Raw genomic sequence first — 6,160 nt, forward strand, 5'->3', positions numbered from 1 at the left:
CTCTACAACGCGCGTACACAAACAAGCACACACCAGGTGGTACCTCAGTGAGTGAAGCTGTTGTGTTAAAGAAGTGACTGAACTTGCCTAAAAGTACAAAAAAATGCATCCATAATATTCTTAATAAACCAGCCTTTTTTAAAGGTTAATTGGTTCTGATGGATAATCCAGCCATAGGAGCCACCCTAATGCATGGCATGCGCTTAGCTAGTATATGAAAGACCACGTTAATAATCATGATCTGCCCGAACTATCGGGATATCCGTCTCTCCCACTAACTTTGGGATTAACGTTGAAAGACCATAGTTTAAATGCGAGGCGTCAAGCACCCCAACATAGAAATCCTAGAAAATGTCCGTCACTGCCCTTTTGATTGCACTCCAAAATTTCAAAATAAACCGTTCATGCAAACCATCGGGACCAGGCACCGAATCCGGATGCGTGGACAAGATAGCGGCTTCAACATCATTTTTAGTGTAAGGGAGGAGGAGGGCATTCTCTGCTTCCGACACCTTGTCGGCCCCAGTCCACGTGTCTGGGTGCAGCCCCACCCCTCCCCTAGGTTGTCTCTAGAAAAGATCTATGTAGAAGTCGTCGACATGAGTAAATCTTGTCGCTAGAAAATCTTTGTAAAAGTCGTCTCAACCTTGTCATGGAGCAACCTAGGTCCATCCCAAATCACTGCAGTGATGCAATGCCTAAGGAGACCATTGGCAATGGCATGAAAATACACTCATGTACTAGTAGAGGTGCGGCCGGCTAACCTGGACTCTAAAGGATTGCATTATCATTTCATAAACTTAATATTCAAACACATGATGTATGTCTTTTTTGCCGTTAACATTAATGCCCAACCTTTTCACTGCTTTCGAGTCACTCAAGGGTATCCAACAAGGTTGTCTGTTATTGTCGTATCTTTTCACTCTTGTTGTCAATGAACTGTCACTTTGTCTACAATAAGGCTAAAATTATAATATTTTGGAAGGTATCCAACTGGCTCCTCTGGTCCCCCCATACACTCCTCGATGTTTGTGAATTACTTGATTGTTTGCAATAGGGCCGATAATAATGATGCCTCCATTTTTGCACATATCATTATATTTCTTGTGATATTTCTGGGAAAACACCAAATTGGAGTAAATGTCCCTTCCTCTTTAGTAAATGTACTGATCAAAATTCTCGTAATCAAATGAAGTATATTTCCCTTGCTCCTAATATGGACTCTTAACAATTCACACGTTGGGCTTGGGCACCCTCTCATCCTACCTGGGCTGGGAAGAATAGATTTGTAGTCCACAACTTCATTATTGATAAACTAAAGCTAAGCTTACTTGTTACAAAGCTAATTGGCTTTCGTTTGCACACGAACACATCATGTGTACCCCGGCGTCGAGTGTGATAAGAAAGCCAACGTTGCCGGAGGAGTCTCCCCATATACACAAGATACGCGATGAGATACGTTGAGGACCCGAAACCCCAGATGCCTGGGAGGGACCCGATGAGGGAGCGCTTGCTATGGGATGCCCTAGATCGACCTGAACACCCCTAGGGTCTCTTGGATCACTGCCACCGAACATGAAGGACAAAGAATAATGGGGAATAATAAAACGAAGGAGAGATAAAAAGATAAAGGTAAAAGTGGTAGATTGATTGATTGGGCGTTGCTCAATCGGCCATCACATCTCTTATATTTATGAGGTGGCAGAACTTTCTTTAAAAGTTCCAAATTTTTACTGTATTAAGGGAGGCACGACACGACGATACGAGTGGACTACAAAATTTAACATGAAAGGTGCCATGGAGGCATTGGTTCTCATGACTGAAATGGCAGAGGTGACGACAACGATGCCGTGATGGTGCAGTGGAGATGATGGCATTAGCGCCGACCCTAGGGTCGCGCTAGTGGCGGTATTGTGATTCTCCTCCTCCTTCTTCCTTGTCTCCTTCCTCGTAGATGGCTTCTTGGCGTCATGGAGGGCGATCTTAGGGTTGTGGGATGTGTCCCACCTGGAGGAGATTGAAGTCTGAGCTGTGTATTTTGACTTTACGCAATTTTGACCAAAATCTTGGAGTTGTTCTTTCTCCTTTTGATGCCATAAAGTTACCGATTTTTCCCAATTCATCCTATTCTTGGATTTGGATTCATTCAAAAAAATGTTCGGTAACCGCGGTTAAGGTATATGGTGCACCACGAGATTACCACGGTTACCAAAAATCTAGGTGCCCCATGAGATTTGTTTTTCATCCGGGATCCAATCTGGAGCTAGATTAAGATTCTTGATTAGGGACAAAAAGTCATCTAGGTCATGGTCTTGCAAAATCATTGTCCTATAGAGAAGTCATCAAAGCCGGAAAAGCCACGCACTACAGGAATCAGGCACTTTGTCGTCTGCCAAGGGAGACGGCAAAGACATACCTGGCGGATGGCAAAGGCCTTTGCCGTCCTTCAGCAGACGGCAACATGTCCGGCTGAATAGGCTACAACGAAGGCCTTTTTGGTCGTCTGCTGGCGGACGGCAAAGATGAAATGGTCTTTGTCGTTTGGCGGATGGCAAAGGTCCTGGACGGCACTCGTGGCAGCTTATGGCCGTTAGGGGGTTAACGGTGCGCTTTGTCGTCCGCTGGCAGACGACAAAGACCATTGCGCCTTTGCCGTCAGCCAGCGGACGGCAAAGTAACCAAATAGGCTAGCCCCCAGGTTGCACAGGTAGCTGCCACATGTCATCTTTGCCGTCTATTGGCTTATGGCAAAGCTCTTTGCCATCTGCCAGTGGACGGCAAAGATCCTGTATAGCTCCTGTTTTTTCTTAAATTCATTCAATTTCAACACACAAGTTTCAACACACAAATTTCACAGCAGACATATCAAACAAGCAAGTTTCATCATATATACATACATAACCAACACATAGTTCCATCCATACATATGACAAAAGTTTCAACACCTATCCATCCATCCATATAACAAGTTCCATCCATGCAAGTTAATTGATACAAAATAAAAGCAGAAAGGGAAAAGAAGCACTCCATCCATGCAAGCTTCCGTGCATTAGCAAAATGGGAAACAAGAAATTTAGAAGAAGAAGACTAGAAGAAGAAGAAGAAAATGAAGAAGAAGAAGACTATAATAAGAAGTAAGCATACTTAGGTAAAATGGAGCTAACCTATCTAATTATGCCATTTTTGAGTGAACTAAGCATATTATGCCATTTTTGATATAAAGCAGCTAAGTATAAGTCTTTATTGAGCTAACCTAGGTAACTAAGCATATTAGAGCGAACTTAGAGCTAACTTAGGTCATTTTGGAGAAGAAGAAGAAGACTACAAGAAGAATAAGAAAAAGAAGAAGAAGAATACTAGAAGAACAAGAAGGAGGTTTTTACCCTTTTCCTTCTCATTCTTCTTCTTTTATTCTTTCTTTTTCTTCTCTTTCTTCTTCTATTCTTTCTTTTCCCCCACTTCCTTGTTTTTCTTCTTCTTATTCCTTATTTGTGTCATTTTAGATCTTTCATAGGTAATTATGCCATTTTTAGCTAACTAAGCTTATTATGTCAATTTGGAGGAAAATAAGGTAAGTATAGGTCATTTTTGTGCTAACCTAGCTAAAATGGATCATATTGGTGCCAACCTAGCTAAAATGGATCATATTGGAGCTAACCTAGGTAAACTTGGTCATTTTGGAGCTGACCTAGGTAAAATGGATCATATTGGAGCTAACCTAGGTTAAATGGGTCATTTTGGAGCTAACTTAACTAATTATGCCATTTTTGAGTTAACTAAGCATAATTATGCCATTTTTTACATAAGTAAGCCAAGTGTATGTCATTATTGAGAAAACCTAGGAAACTAAGCATATTAGAGCTAATTTATGTCATTTCAAAGGAAACAAAGCTAAGTATAGATCATTTTGGAGATCTGACATACCTGACATAGTTCGCTCCTCCTTCTTCTACTTCCCCTTCATCATCCTGATGCGCCTAGAGCGGCGAGGCAGTGGAGGCAGTGGGATGTAGTCTTCTACCACAATTGGCATGGTCATGTCGCCCGGCTGTGGGATCGCCGACGCCACCACCATCGCGAGGTCATTGTCAGGCAACACCACCATCACGATGCCATCTTCAGGCAGCACCATCGCTAGGTCATCCTCAGCCACCACCATCTCTTGCCCATCGTCAGCCACCACCATCTCTTGCCCATCGTCAACCACCACCATCGCTAGGTCATCCTCAGCCACCACCATCTCTTGCCCATCGCCAGCCAGCACCTCCTCATCCCCACTCTGCTCCTCTTCTTCCCCACTCCATTCCAGATCATCCTCGCTGCTGCTTTTGCTGCAGCCAGAGTCGCTGCTGCTTTGGCTGTAGCCAGAGTCGCTGCCGCTGCTCCCATTGCCTGACCAAATGCAACAATGACTGTTAGCAATCGATATGAGACAAAGCCAAATGTAGAGGAAGAAGAGGCAGAACATACTGGCATCGTCGTTGTCCTGGTAGCGCATGCGACACATAGTCGTGTTGAACACCTTCACGGTGAGCATGGCATCGCCGTCGTACCTGAAGAGAAGGAAGCACCTGTGCCGCAGGTCGTAGGCATGGTAGAACTGCTCCCAGCGACCACACATGTACATGTGGTTGTATCTGATCAGCAACTCCATTGTCCCAATGCCTGCAAAGCCCTCTGCCGGCCTGTTGCAGCTTCACATTCTTTGGCCGATGGCCGTCCAACATCTTCGTAAAAGTTCCAGGTAGCCTCTGCAATATGGGACAAGGAGTGATGTAGCAAACAACAGATTTATCATAATGAGATGGGTGAAGGGGTGATCTCTCCTTTATATACCTCCCTCTCGGAGGAATTCCCAAGTATGATACTGAAGAACTTGAAAGCATCCAACTCGTACTCTGGTGTGGCAGAGCACAGCCTACGGTGGCGGCCTCCCCCCATCTCTGATAAGCAGCAAAAGAGACCAGTTACTACCCTTACAACATTATCATACAACATTATAGCAGCAGAAGTGTTGAGCAAAAGATAATCAACTACACGAAGTTATCATTTCACATTCAAAAAGCAATGCACTTGCGGACATATGATGGCAACAACTTGAACCCTTCAAAACTAGGGATTTCTTTCTACATGAAAGAAAACTGAAAATGTAAACCAAATTTCTACCTGACTTCTCCATCGTAATTTCTACCTGACTAAAAATCTCTCTTACTTCAAATCAACATTCCACAGATATTAAGGAGGAAGTGATGCTTTTTTTGCATAACACTGTGAGTCTTTGAGACCATGGAAACAATTCAACAAACCCCGGACACATTATCACTAGGACAAAACCCAAATTTTTTGCATCTTCGACCCTTCAAATCACCTTGGAAACTCACCAGATAAAACCAAGGCACTAAGAAAGGCATATGCAGCCCAGGTCAGGAAAGTGTAAACACATTTGTTTGTCCACTTGAATCAAAATGAAAGTGTAATATTACAGTCTGACACATTTAGATGCTTGAGCTACGAACTTGCAAACTTCACTACTCCCACCAAACCTAGAACACCATATTTGACAAAGTGTTCTAGCTTACTAAGAAGCATAAGCGCTAGACGACCCCTTTTAGAACGGTAAACCTTCAGAATAACTGAATGAGAAAATGCATGCACCCCCAAATCCCTTCAATAGATCAATCAAATGATTCCATCAAATCCTCCGAACCATCCCCGGTATATGCGAGCATAGTAACCTGCAGCTACCCCCACATCGTGAAGAAATCAGAGTAAATTATGCCGCACAGTGAAGCGGATTTGTGCATCCCCACGAAAAACCACTGACAGTCACTAGGCAAACCTCCCATCACGACTCTCTCCTAACCCAAATCATGAGCACTAACCCATACACTCCTAAACTCCTGCCAATCCACTACCACGAATCAAGCAACGAAACGGCTGGTACAGCTAGGGTTTAGACTAGTGGCTGTGAGGTTGGAGAGCGTACCTGTACTCCCAGGTCTGGAAGCCGGAGCGGTAGAGGAGGAAGTGGATGGGCTCCCAGTAGTTGAAGACCTCGTCACAGTCGCGGCGGCGGCGCGGCGACGGGGTTGGCACGGGGGCAGAGAGGGGGTCGCCGGGGCGGCGCGGTGATGTGGGTGGCACGGGGCGGCGGCGACAC

Source organism: Triticum dicoccoides, chromosome 3A (assembly GCF_002162155.2).
Source record: "Triticum dicoccoides isolate Atlit2015 ecotype Zavitan chromosome 3A, WEW_v2.0, whole genome shotgun sequence".
Taxonomy (NCBI): Eukaryota; Viridiplantae; Streptophyta; class Magnoliopsida; order Poales; family Poaceae; genus Triticum; species Triticum dicoccoides.